Genomic DNA, 14849 nt, shown 5'->3' with positions numbered 1-14849 from the left:
AGAACACCCAGTGCTGTGAAAGCGCCCTGGGAATTAGGGGGATTGCAAAGGACTGATTCGCTAGAAACAGAACATTCTCGGGTGCTGGGGTGCTCAGAGACGGAGTAACCAACACCCCAGCCCCACTCCTGGTGACAGAGCGCTGCTGAGAGCCCCGAACCAAATCAAAGCCCAAGCTGCATTCCAGCTTCTTGCTGCCAACCCAGGTTCCCCTTCCTCCCGCGCTGGGGCCAGAGGGCGGGGCCTGGGCCTTGCAGGCGGGGCCACGGGCGCTGCTCGAGAGGAGCGTGAATTCAGGACCCTGGACCACAGTGTGGTCCCACTAGGTCTCCTCCACATCTGGAAGGTGAAGTGGCACACCAGTCTCCCACGCCTTGGGGGATCTGGGGGGTGGGGGAGTCGCTTGGCTGAGTCCCCAGGCTCCGCAAGGGTTCGGATGGTTCTGAGGCAGGATGTCACTCACAGCCAAAGGAAGTGGGACAGAGAGTTTCTAATGAGAGAAAGGAAGGGCTGTGCTGGCTGGTGTGCTGGGGGGGTAGGGGGGGATGGGCGGAAGGGGAAGTAATGCTAATGTGGGTGGGGGAGGGAAAAGGCAGAGATAGCAATCGGGGAGAGACAGAGCCGGGAGATGGGTCAGGGACCACGGATGGGAAAGGTCAGAAATGGAGGGACAGAAACAGGAGGAACCAGGAACAAGGGTGAGACAAAGCCGGAGAGAAAGAAACAACGAGACAGAGATGAGGGGGAAAAGGAAACATAAACAGGGAGACCCGGATGGGAGGCAAGATAGACAAAAACAGAGACCCAGTGGGGAAACATGCCAGGGAGCAGGAGCTCCAGAACAGGAACGGGGCTCTTGGGGCATCTAGTACACCTGCATCCACCTGAGCCAATGCAGCCATCCCCACCCCTCAGTCAAGGCTCCAGGGCTGGGGGAGATGCAAAGCATAAAGAGCAAGGAGGTTAAAGCTAGCTGGTCCCCTTCCAGCCCCCACCTCCTGCCAAGGGACTCCCTAATTCCCACCGGCTGAGGGCCACCTTCCTGATCTCTGTTATATACATTACCCCCTTTATTTCACCTACTTAATACTTTTGTGAAATGGATTCAATATTGTTCAAACAAATACACACATTTTCAAAGGAAACTATTATAAAAACATACCCTAACTAAAATTAACTGCAAAAATAAACGTAAAGGAAGCAGTCCTTAGGTCTCTTAGAGGCTGCTGTCTGCCCAAGGAGTCCAGGGGTGTCTAGAAGGGTCTGTTCTTTGTTAAACAGGAGTCTGGAGCAAAGCATTGAGTAAGCACCAAGTGGAGACTTGGTGGACAGGGACTCTGTAGTGAAATTCAGGTTCTCTGGCATGGCACTTGAGGCTGGTGTGTAATTTGACTGCTGCTGACCCCCAATTTTCACACCCCCCCTCCAACACACACTACCAAACCTACAAGGCCCCAGGGTCCCATATGGCCAAACTTTTATACTTATGGTTCTTTCTCCCTGGAAAAATTTTCCAGCCCTCCTCTACCTAACTAATATCTACTGACAAAATGTGCACCCTCTTCTCCAAGAAGCCTTTCCTGATTGCCTCTCAACCCTGGACCAGAGTCCCCCAAAGCTCTTAGCCCCCTATACGGCCACTGGTGTCAACATTTTCCACAACCTATCAGGACTCAACATGTCCCCCAAATCCTACTATGGACTGCAAAGAAATTTGTAAACTAAAGGGGAGAACAGACAAATACAGAAACAAAGGTACCCAAATGCCCTTGGACAGGTTGAAATCAATATAAAACCCTCTTGCTCCTGTGCAATAAGAATGAGACTACTGGGCTCCTTTTGCCCTCACCCACTACCCAGTCCTCAGCTCTGTTTTCATGCTGATAAAATGGAGACAACAGGTTACCTATGATAGAAATAAGCTAAGAAAAATACATGTAAAGCACTAAGTACCCATTACGCACTCCAACACTAACCACAGTCATAATGTTTATTACCATCTTACCCTCACGCAGCCACAATATTCTAGCGTGAAGGAACCCAAGAAATTTTGAGATCAGGGGTGCCAGACTTTTTAAACAACAATATTCTCAGCTTTGTGGACCATATGGTCTCTGTTGCAACTATTCAAGTCTGCCTCCATGGCATGAAAGCAGCTAAAGACAAAATGTAAATACAAGTGTGAATGAGTTCAAGTTAACTTCATTTACAAAGCCAGGCAGGGGGCCGGAATTGAGGGACAGACCACATTCTGTCAACCTCTGATCTATGCTGTGCTGTGCTCCAGGTGTGGTCTTTAGACAGCACACTAGGGTTCCCTGGGAAGGAGGCAGACATGCAGTTATAGGCGCTGCCTCAAACCTGCTGAATCAGGATCTGCACTTTAACAAGTTCCCCAGGGCATTCGTGCAAGAAGTTTGAGAAGTGCTGCATCCCACTTTGTAAGTCAGCACCTCAGGTCACAGATATGGTTTGCTCTTTTTCTGTGTGATGCCTCAAATTCCAGGAAAACCAGGACCTGGTGGCTTCTTAAGTCCTGCACCCCAGCATCTAGCTGTGTCCTTATTCAGCAAATAGTTCTCAAGTGCCTGGTACCACCCAGGCCCAGTGCCAGGCACTGGGCATGTGGCACCAACCAGTGGATATCGGTGCAGTCATGGGAAGGAGGGGTGACTCCTGTGGGCAGCCTTTGGAGTTGGGCAGGCCAGGGTTCCAATCTTGATACTGTCACATCAGGTCTGTGTGACCTCAGGAAAGTGACTCCAAGGACTCTGAGCCTCAGTTTTCAGGAAATGGGGTAGTCGATAACAATGTTCCCCCTGCACCTTGAGGACAGGAAAGGGTGTGGAATGAGGTGCCGGCAGCTGTGCAGATGATGTAGATATGTGGGGACAGAGATACAATCACCAGAACATACCACAGAGGGACCTCAGCTGGCCCCAAATATGTCACTGTGGGTGAGGAGGGGATCTGAACCAAATAAGGATGGACCCTGGAGCATGAAGATAGAGCTCCTCATCTGGGGAATGTGGACTGGGGAGAAACTCCCTGTATGTTAAAAGGATTGAGGGTTTATAGTGGCAGGAAAGGGATTAGGAGGCCTCTGACCACCTGTGATGTCCTAGGGAAGCAGAGCTGGAAGGACTCCTGAGAGCAGCCAGCCAGAGCTTTCAGAAAATATTTGCTTCTAAGCAATGGAAGTACTTGTTCAAGGGACACCCAAGCAGGCCACTGTGTCCTCAGAGCCCTGAAGAGCAACAGCAGGACAGAGGGTCCTTCGAGACCAGATGATGATGGGGAGTGGTAGGGACCCCAGCAACTAGGAAAGTCCAGGAGCTGTTTCTGGCCACTGCAGTTTGGCCCAAGCTCCTGAGTTTCCAAAAGAAGTGAAAATTAGAATTACTCTCTTGGAATATTTGAACTCTGGCTCAATTTAAAATAAAACACCACAGGACTTAAACAAAAACCATGATGCAGGTGGAAGCCATTGACTGGCAGTTGCTTTTACACCAGCCATTTCACGTGGGAAAACTGAGTCTTAGAGAGGAAGAGGGAAGTCATTGGCCCCAAGTCACACAAGCATTTGGAGGGAGAGGCAGGTCTCAGCTGCCTCCAAGCTCTTTTCCATACCCAACTGCTCCTGAGAGTGGCGGGGAAGAGGAGCAAGGACTCCAGACTTCACAAGCCCTGAAGCCTGTTTGTTCTGTCCACCCAGGAGGCAGTGTGGAAAAAGGGACAGAGAAAGGGATGAATATTTATTGCTAATATCAAATAAGTCTGTAAAACTATATTATAATTACCTAATAATAAAAACTGGCATTTTTTGAGTATTTTCTACATGCCAGACATTAAAATAGGGTACTGAGAAGGGATAGATAGTAACTGGGAGCGTAGACTCTGGATTCAAATCTTGTGTCTGGGTGACCTTGTGTAAATGCATCTCCTCTTGCGCCTGTGTCACAGGGTTGTTAGAATTGAATGACTTCAAGTACATCAAGTACATAGAACTTTGCCTGCCACCTAGCAAGCTCGTTGCCAGATGGGGACGTTGAGGTTGACAAAGGGACAAGCTCAAAATTTCAAAAAGCCTGTCTGAGCCTGGGCCTCACATTTTGCCTTGTAGCAGGGTAGATTCTTTTAACTGTCCCTTCATTGAAACAGCCCCAGGAGGTAGGCCCTATATGCATCTCCATTCTGTAAATGAGAAAAGTACAAATACTGAAGGTAGCCAGAGGCCCCAGACACACAGCCCTGAAGCAGAAAAGTCAGATTCTAGTGCAGGTCCCTGCACTCCAGCTCTACCACTGAGCCTGCCTTCTGCCCACAGCGGTCTGGGTCAAAAGTCTGCTTGATGCAAAAATGCACTTGGCAGACTGGCTGGCTGCTCTCTTCTTGCTGCCTGGCCATCTGAGCAGGCAGGATAACATGAAGCTCCTCCCCAGACCACAGCACCAGACGCTCCCCAGGGCATATGGGCACTGCCCTCCACGATCCTTCCCTGCAATTTCTGGGGCTTGGCCCAGCTCTCAGGCCTCTCTGAATGAATCATTCCCACAAAACCTCTTCAGGTCACAGCCTGGAGGAGGGCATGGGAGGGGGCAGGCATCTTACAGAATCTCCGGAGCAGGCCCCAAACACGGTGAATGTGTCTGCAGAGACCAAGGGGGCTTGCAGTAGTAGTAATAGCAGGCAAGTGGGGGGGGCAGGAGCTGCTGCTACCCAGACAAGTTTCCAAGACAACACAGGGGCTTTCATGTCACCCCTACGCCAGGCACATCTGACCTGCCACTCCTGTTACAAACTGAACCACAAAGTCACATGGAGGTAACTATGGTAGTTCTGATATGGCCTGCGCCCATCCTCCATCAGGGGCACACTGAGGCCCAGAGGGGCAGTGGCTTACCTAGCGTCCTCCACCCTGGTTCCCTTTCTCCAGGATCCTTTTTCAGTGCACAGGAATCCAGGATTTTAAAAGGGGAAGTACACACATAAATAAAAGCAGGAGGGGCTGGAAACAGCCACTAGAAGGTCTGGTCTCAAAGTCCCTGCCAAATAGCAGCTGCCCAGGTAGGACAAGCTAGTGGTTGGGAACCCAGGATGCAAAGACCAAAACAGGTTTAAGTTCTCAAACTAGCAAACCACAGGCTTAACCTCAGGAAGAATGGATGACCTTCAAGAAATTTCTTCCATTAAATGCCCTGCTCTAACCTGGGCTCTGGCCTGGACTCTTGTTGGCAGCCTGGCTTCAAAGAAGGCCATGAAGGCTCCAGGCACGGAGCCGTGCCCAAGCAGAGGGACAAGGATGTCTGTGTGTCTGTATGTCTGCAGTGCTCACAGGATACCGCTGATCTCAGGCCTGGGGGCGGCATCATTTGAAATAAGCAGTGGCTCACTTAAGCCACTCATGTGGCCACCAGATGAGGCAGCCTTAGAATGAGTGTGGGAGTCCTGGCAGGATGGGGGTATAGCCTGGACCAGATTGCCTTTTGGGATGGAAGGACAGGTCTTCCCCTTGGGTTGCAGTCTAGGAAACCCACAGGGGTCTCCCTAGCCTCTGTGGAACCTCAGCTTCATGAAGGGACCCCACTGGCCTGGGTGGAGGGTCTCCGTGTATGCGTCTTTCCTTTGTCTTCCCCACAGGTTCCTAAGAGGCTAGACCCTAGTGTGGACCCTTGGGTTGCTCACTGCTCACCAGTCAGCACAGGGCCCTCAGCAAAGGCTTGTCACCATTTCAGGAGGAATTATATAGATACATACCTTGAGCTGATGCTCAACAGGCTTCAGCTCTTTCCCTAACTGCTGGCCCCAGAGATGTACCTGGTGACCTGCAGGACACTCATTAGTCTGCTAATGAGGCACTTGATTTCATGTATATTAGAAAATAATTTACAACTAGCACATCAAAGCTATTGATTTCAAAGATATGACTGCTTAAGAAGGGACTAAATTTATTTAAGATTATCAGAACCCTCAGATGCTGCTGGTAGGGATGTAAATTAGTGAAGTTGCTTAGAAAATAGTTGCAGAGGTCCTCAAAAGGATAAACAGAATTATCGTATGATCCACCAATTCCACTCTTAGGGACAAATCTGAGAGAACATAAAATATGTGTCTATACCAAACCATGTACACGAACATTCACAGTATTATTCATAGCAGCCATGAAGTGGAGATAACCTAAATGCCCATCGACTGATAACTAGATAAATAAAATGTGGTATACCCATACACTGGAATATTAGTCAGCCATACAAAGGAATGAAATACTAAATGAAATACTAAAAAAGAAAACAAGGAATGATACCTATTACCATATGGATGACCTTGAAACATTATTGAAGTGAAAAGCACCAGCCACAAGGCTACCTAGTACATGACTCCATTTATGTGAAATGGCCAGCACAGGCAAACCCATAGAGACAGAAAAGTAGATTAGTAGTTGTTAGGATGGAAGGATTGAGTAATAATTGCTGAGAGATTCAGTGTTTCCTTTTGGGGTGATGAAAATGTTCTAGAATTAGATTGTGGTAATGGTGGGGCAACTCTGACTATCCTAAAAACCACTGAATTAAAGAATTTAAAAGGGTGAATTATATTGGTGTATGAATTAAATCTCAATAAAGCTGCTATTTTAAAGACTGCATGAGATTTTTAAAAAGAAGGTGCTATAAACACATATATGAAGTAAATAATAATACAACTGGGGTTCAATGGCACAAAATGGGTCATAAATGACACAAGGAACCCAATTTTACAGTCATGCAAACCGGAGCTGGGGGAGGGGAGATGATTTCCCCAGAGACAGCACCACTAAGCCAGGGTGAGTCACACCTAGATGGGTACAAATCCAGAAGCCTGTCCTAACATAACTATGGGGTCTGGATGGAATAAAAGGATTCCAGATGGGGTACGGGGACAGATGAACCTGAAAGGGGGTTGTTAGTGAGTCCAGCTACCCTCTGTGGGGTTCAAAACAGGAAGCACCCAACCATGCCTGGAGACAGCAGAGAGGGCATCCTGGAGGGGGTGCTCCCCAAGAAGCCCTCAGAAGGATGCCTAGGAGTTTGCCAGCCCCTTCTCCAGCATCCCTACAGGACCTGGAGTCAGGAGGCCTGAGGTGCGTTTCAGCTCTATCCTAGCGGGGAGACCTGGGGCCATGGGCATGTGACCACTGGGCGCCTGTGCCCCCACCTATAAAAGGCAGGGTGTCAAGGTGACAGGCATAGCACCTTCTAAGCACGCACCCCACTGTGCCTCTGCAAGACACGGGCCTTTGAGTGGGAAAGCCGGCCCTTGACCTAAGTCCCACATAACATCGAATTTTCCAGGTCAGGCGTGTCCAGCCTTCTTAACTGTACCCCCTTTCCAGTGAGCCCCTCCCCGCCCCAGCTTTAAGAGGTACTCCCTACAGTTCCCAGTGAGGGGGAGAAGTTGCAGGGTGGAGGGATCCTCCGGTCAAATGTCCTCCCTCTGGTGGTTCACCCCAAGTTCACCAGGGGTCCCCCTAACCCATGCTCTCCGCACCCCCGTCCCCAGCCAGTGATTTCCGCCCCCTCAAACATCTCCACGCACGACACGCCTCTCAACTCCACGGCGGCTCCAAGTTAACTTCACGCGCCCCCGCCCCGGCGCGTCCCGGCGCCCGCCTGGGGGTCCCCGCGCGCAGGGATGGGGTGACCGCGGGCTGGGACACGCCGTCCCCGCTACACACACACACACACACACACACACACAAGCACACACACGCACGCACACCTATGCAGAGACGCCGAGCACCCCCGGGGGGACGATCGCGCGCGCGGAGCACCGTGATGGGGACCGGGTCCCCACCGCGCCCCGAGGCAGGCGCTCGGGGCGCCGGGCGGGTGCGGATCCCACAGCGCCGGCCCGCGCCGCCTCCTTCCAGCCCCAGCCGCCGAGCCCAGCCGCCGCGCCGGGCCCCGCAGGAGGCCGCGAGGCCAGGGGCTCCCCGCGCCCGCGGCCGCCCCGCAGGCGGCCCCCCCCCCGCGGCCGCAGCCCAGGCCCCGCGCCGCCCGGGGCCACCTACCGTGCGGAGGCGCGGGAGCTCCGCGTGCCGGCGACTCCCCGCTCACCAGCCGCCCCGGCCGGGGGAGGGGGGCGCCCGCGCGGGGGGCGGGCCCCGCGCCGTGACGTCGCTCGGGGGCGGGGCCGCAGCGTGGCCCCGCCCACGGCGCGCCCCGCGCGCTCCGGCCCGCCCACCCAGCGCGGGCGGGGAAGGGACGACCCGGGGGGGCCGGCTCCCCGCCCCGGAAGTCTCCCGCTGGCCTGCCGGGGCGCCCCCTGAGCGGGCGGCGGGGCGCCCCTGCTCCCCGACGGCTCTGCTCGGGGAAGGGCTTTGTCTCCTGGTGGGGAAGTGGAAGGACCCCCGAGTAGTGTTGCAGGAGGGAGAGGACCCTGAGCAGGGGGCACTGAGCGTTGCTGTGCGCAAAGCTGAGAAAAGAGAGGGAGAAGCTGTGCCTACATGTTCATCAGTGGTCCTCAAGGAGGGGCCGCTTTTGCTCTGCTTCTCCTTCCACCACCCCACCACCACCCCCTGTTTTGGCAATGCCTGAGGTCATTTTTTGGTGGTCACAAGGGGTGGGGAGGTCCTATTGGCATCTGTTGAGTAGGGCACTGGGATGATGCTAACATCCTGCCGTGCACAAGACGGCCCCCCACCCGCAAAGGATCATCCAGCCTGAAATGTCCATGTTGCAGAGGTTGAGAACACATACAAGTAAAACTCCAGGCTGTAGAACTCAGCTCAATTGAGGATAATTAACCTGTCGGTGCCTCTCTGTCTTCTTAGGTAAAATGGAACATAATGGATCTGTCCATTATATGACCATATATTGAATACCTGACGGGAAAGAAAGGAAGGGGTACAGACTCACTTTTCACTGTGAACCTTTGTTCTTGTTCTGTTTGAAGCTATTAAACCATGTTTATATTACTTGTTTCAATGTTTATAACAGAGCCATAATAGAAGGCTTATATCAGTAAAGTATCAGGCATTGCTCTAAAAACACTATTTTTACACATTTAAACCTTTAATAGGTGATAACTATTATCATCCACATCTTACAACAAAACCAAAGTACTGTTACAGAGCAGGGAGAAGGGCACCCCAGAACCCCCAAACCTGCCTGCTCTAAATATCTGCTGCATCAAGACAGAACATATAGACCTTTAATGGAAAGGAAATTTAATATGATTAGCGTGCAATACAGAAACGACAAAGAAAATAGTTTTCATATCAAGCACCTGAAGTTACCCTTGTGGGTAATAAAAGTCCACCCAAACAGGATAGACCCAAAGCAAGGTCCGAAAGCCTGCCATAAGTCTATAGCACCTTCCTGCGGGGACCCATAGAAAAGGGTCAGAAACAGTCAGACAACTCTGGGAGGAAAAGAGCAAAATCAAAATCAAGATGAAAGCTGCCATTGTCAACCACCTCACGGGTCTCTCACCCACATCTGTTTCAGCCAGTCCACCACCAAGAAGCAAGTGCAGCTTCTTCACATGTCTCTCTGCTCCATGTGCCTCCTCCAGGTCTCCTGCTTGCTCTCCATCCTGCTCCCTTCCTTCTCCAGTCTCCTATCTAGCTTCTTCTCCTCCCTGCTCAGCTCTACCCTCCCTTGGGTGGGGCTAAGAACCTGGAACCTCCCCTTTTCCTGGGGACCACCCTGTAATAAATAGTACACAGATCTTAAATAATTTGCCCATGGCCAGCCAAGCGTTCATTCATAGCTCATTCATTAATTCATGTGCCCAGTAAATAATGCCTGCCATATAGAAAGTGCTGGGACTGATAAATGAATTTTCTGCCTCCATGGAGCCAGCTGTTACTGGTTTGGAAAGAATAAAACCTTTTCTGTAGTGTTTGTTGTGCACATAGTAGAGACTTTGTATGAGTAGCTCTGCTGGGTGTCTTATAATGTCCCTTTGTGGATGGAGAAAGGGAGATGGAGGGAAAAGCTTTAATGAACCATGTGTTTAATAATATTCTAGCAACAGCATGTCCTGAGTGCTCTGCGCTGCTCTTGGGCAGCACTAGGTTCCTGCCTTTAAGTGGGGGAGTGGACCCTCCAGGAAGCTTTGGGGGGTTGAGAACAGGGAGGATTAGGTTGGCCCATGGAGGGAGGGAGGGCCAGGGGTTGTTTACACTGAGGCCTTGAAACTTGGGTGAAGGTCTGTAGAAGAGTGTGCCTGTTATTGGAACCCATGGATACAAAGGTCCAGCAGGAAGGAGGTGAGCATGGTGAGGTCTTGCTTGCAGTGTGGAGTGAACCTGCGGTGGGGGGAGGAGATGAGCAATCAGAGGGGTATGCAGGGACTGGATGCTGCAGAGTTTTCTGGGCTGTGGGAAGGAGTCAGCACTTCATCTTGCTGCAATGGAAGGTGTTCAGCAGGGAAGGACATGGTTAGCTTTTGCTTTGGCAAAGATCCCCTGGCTGCTGCATGGAAGAAGATAAGCAAGGGGGCTGTTTTGGAGGCTGTTGCAATACTCCAGGGGAGGCGGCCAACCCAGAGCGGAGCCAGAGGCATGGAGGGGATGGGAGAGATGCTGTAGAGATGTCTGGAAGGAGGAATTGGCAGATCTTGGTTGTCATGCTGAAAAAGGGGACTAGGTCTGATTGCTAGATTGGAACCTCTCCTCTCAGCATCCCAACTCAGCAAACCCCTTCAGCTCCCAAGGTGGCTATCCCTTCTTTGAGGAAACCTAACATTTCTCACTCCCCCAACCTCACCCCCAGAATCATGCAGTCCTAGGAATTTAATGTGACTTTGAAGACAGATAAAAGAGCTCCTTCCTGTCTACTCCTCCTGTCTGTGAACCACCAAGGCAGGGAGCTCTTCAGTCTGTCCCCCAGGCATGTAAACTAAGCAAGGCACTTAAGAGGCCCTCACTCAATATTTGATGAAAGCAGGAAAAATATATGTAGCATAGAACATGAATCTATGAAAAACTATATTCTTTGAATCTAAAGGTCTTTCAGCGCTGACAGTCAAGAAGATGATGTTCAGTCAATAATTACACTCTATTCAGGTACGTGCTATGCTCTAAACACCTGCTAAGTATTATATTCAAGATGATCATTTATTCCTCCACAACCTTATGAGCTTTTGTTATCATTACTCCCATTTGACAGATGAAACAGGTGCTCCACCAGGTCATTTGACTTGACTAAGGGCAACAGCTCGTAAGTGTCGGAGCTGAGATGCAAATTTAGTACCGTGGTAGGTGGCCCAGCAGTGGGAAGGAATTAGTGAAAGATGGACAGTTTCTCTGCACCTGCTGGAGAGATGTGGGGGTTACCTTTCCTAGCTGGGTACCCAGGATACCTGACCCAGGTGATTGGCTGCCATGACAATGTGATTCTGTAAAGAATGTTGCCTCTCTAGAATCCTCTCCCGGTAACCTGGCACCATGGCCTTTCCCCAAAACCCAGTTGCTATGTCCATCAGCATCTAAGACTAGCTTAAAAGGGATCACATGTCTGGGTTGTCCCCCACTCCCTTTCCTTCTCCTCCCCCCACCCTCACACTGCCAACCTTGTGTCCATGCCTAACACCCAAAAGATTGTGGGTTTACCTCCTGTCATCGTGGAAAAGAGATGATGTTCATAACCAAGGTGAAGCCATGGTTTAGGGGAGAAAGTGTGCAGAGTCCAAACTAGCAGTGAGAACTCCCCAGAAAGACCTTGGGCCTGAGAGCCCATGGGTCATTTCCATCTCCACTTGCTCTCCTCCAGTGCTGGACCCACCATATTTCTTGTGAAACACCTGTTGAAGTAGAAAATCGAAGTTTCGGTTTTGAGACCAAAAAAACCACATGGTTTATCTTTAATCTCTGACATTCTTCTCCAGATGCTGAGTAGCTCATATTTCGAGAGCATGTTGTGACGAGGACCCACTGGAGGAACAACAGGTTCCTAACAAATGTCACTGACGCTAGACCCTGACCTTTTTACAGGTTATTTTCTTTCGCTTCTTTTAAAGTCCGTGTTATTTTTCCTTACACTTTTTCCTCTGTTTTTTATTTCATCACACTTTTCTTATTCATACATTCGTTAACAAAGTTAAGTAAATGTATTGATAAAGCAATAAATGAAACATAAAATAATTACTTGGTTATTTTCTTCCAGTTTTCTTAGCTTTTTCCAAGTGCATCTATCATGTTCCAATAATACACATGTCTTTTCATACAACACCGATGAAAGGACATCAACAGCTTTGAGTTGAAAGCCATCTGGAAAGTCTAGACTATGAATGCAAAGAAATTTTAGGACTAACATAACTGATGAATTTCTAGGATGTTTTCCTTTTATAGGTCTCACGAGATTGATACACTGAAAAGCTGTATGTCTCAATCCAAAATAGTTCTTTTGAAAGGTATGAAATAAAAATTCTATGTGATCAGAAAGCAATTGTGTTATGGTTTAATGGACAGTGTTTCTCTTTTTCTTTTTTCGGATCATAAAATCACAGCGCATCTTAACTTCAATGAGGTCTTAGTGTTGAAATAAGAATAGTGGGTTTATGTGGCTCATAGGGTTGCAAAATTTGACTCCACTACAGTAGAATCGTAAAGTTGCACACACAGACCTTAGGAACTGGGGGTGGGAAACTGTGTAGCTTGACTTTGAATCAGAGATGGTGGAAGCTTCGAGATAAATGACAGAATCTTGGAGAATCATGGAACTCTGAAACCATAGAATCCCAGCATCATAATCTTCAGCTGGGTGGACATTTGGGCTGTCATTTTACAGATGGGAAAACTGAGTCCCAGGAAGTCATTCGCTCGATGCTTTGTAGGTTCTAAGCCCGGTGCTGCAGGGAGCCAAGGGATTTCCCTCAGGTTCCAGACAGGAATCTCTATGGTCACTCAACCTCCCCATCTACCACTGTAAGAGGGCAAGAAGAGGAAGCCTCCAAGGACCAGGTGGTGCTAGGCAGCTGTGGAACCCTTGTCTCATGGAGACTGGCATCTGTTCCGTGGGGACAGGGAGGAGACACTAAAGACATGGATTCCAGGCAAAATGGCTCAACTTCTCCAGAATGAGATTGGGTCATTCTCAAGGGACTCAGTGCACATCCCCACTCTGTTGACAAGACCAAAGCTACTGGGAGCCATGATCCCGTGTGAAGCCCCCTGACTCCACCTAAGGTGGAATGGGGCATCAGCTGAGGCAGGAGAGCAGGTATGAGTCTCCACAAGATCAGGAAGAATTATGCCTAAACCTGAACTTCCCAGAGCAGATGGTACCATCCCTGAAACATGGAATTATGCCTCCAAAGACACATCAAAGGAAGCTGCCCTAGAAAGATCTGTGTCCCTTATCTAAAGACACTGGAGGAGGAAGTGATGGAGGATCAGGCATCCTGGAGGTCCAGAGACACAAGAAAGGCTACTGATATTGACTAAGCCTGGGGAGAGCAGCTTCTCCCCTCCGTGGTTTAGCCTTGAAAGCTGGGGCTGCCTCTTCTTCGGACACTAATAAAGAGCCTTGAGTCCTCAAAAAAAAATAAATATCAAAGACAAAACGGTAAAGCAGAACTGACATGCATATTTCCTGATTTCTGTCCAGGAATCCTATCTTCTGGTCTAAAACAGGACAACACATCCTCTAACACAAGATGTTTGTCAAACTGGAAGGTGAAGTGGGGAGACCGTCTATGTGAAGAATTTTGAAGTTCAGCAAAACCACAGTGTGGGGGGTCATCTCCTGCCATATTCAGCATCCCCTCCCCATCCACTACTTCTACCCATACAAAAACACCCAGCTACTGCTCCCATATTGATGAGCTTTGTTTGGATCTTCCACAAGCTCTCTGTGCCTTTCCCAGGGTGCTCCTGGGTTGCCACGCCCAGCTGTGCAATTGGTCACAGCACAAAAAAATGCCACTTTGACATTATACACATTTATAACAATAATTTCTGGCAGGTGGCTGTCAAAGTTCCTGTGGAAGAAAAATTTTTGCACAAAGATGTCCTATGCACCGGCAGATACCTGCGCTTTGCTCTGTCTTGACTGTCTTCTTCCCAATTCTGCACCAAGCAAGCTCCTGCTCCAGCCTTCCAAACTCCCTGCAAATATCCCCTCCTCCAGGAAGATATCCATGGCAACATCTCCCCCAGGCTTCCTACATGGATTAATGATTAACAACATCAATCAATGCTAACTGTTGATATGGGAGTCAATATTGCCTGCTACAGATTTCCAAAGGGCAGGGCATGTACCGTTTGTGGTAGGAGAGATGATTCGAGGTGGAGCCAGGATTAAATAACGCTGACTCAGGCAAAAGAAAATAATGTTCTTTTCAGTTTTCTTTGACTAAATCAAGGGGGGGGGGAGGGTCATTCTCAGTTTGTTGCAAACATTAAGCATGTCTTCTATACCTCCCTGAACTCTTGCTAATCACCCACTATGTCAAAAGGAGCAAGATATAGGCTCAGCATCTGCAGCAGGCTCTGGTGTCTCCTGAGAACTTGATGCTTAACCTACTATCAATTGTGTATCTATTTGCTTTCTGTCTATGACCTTGGTGCTGATATTCTACTTCCCATCATGTTATAAAGTTTTATTTACAATCAATGCATTTAAGCACAAAATATCAAGTCTATTTACATAAAAATATTAAGTAAATAACAGAATGGTTGGTAAGCAGAGAGAGCAAAAGCTCTTCAAGGAGTGGTGCATGGTGGATGTACTGAAATACACTGCTGAGGGGAGCAGTGGGCGAGACAGGAGAGGTCTGCTGGCACCATGTGGGTTAGCTCCTTGGTCGGGGATTGAACTCATGCTGCAGTGGCTGTGGACAGCTTCATAGGTTGCTTGCATCTT

The sequence above is a fragment of the Talpa europaea genome (assembly GCF_964194135.1).
Source record: "Talpa europaea genome assembly, chromosome: 14".
Classification (NCBI taxonomy): Eukaryota; Metazoa; Chordata; class Mammalia; order Eulipotyphla; family Talpidae; genus Talpa; species Talpa europaea.
Note: the sequence above shows the minus strand (reverse complement) of the source record.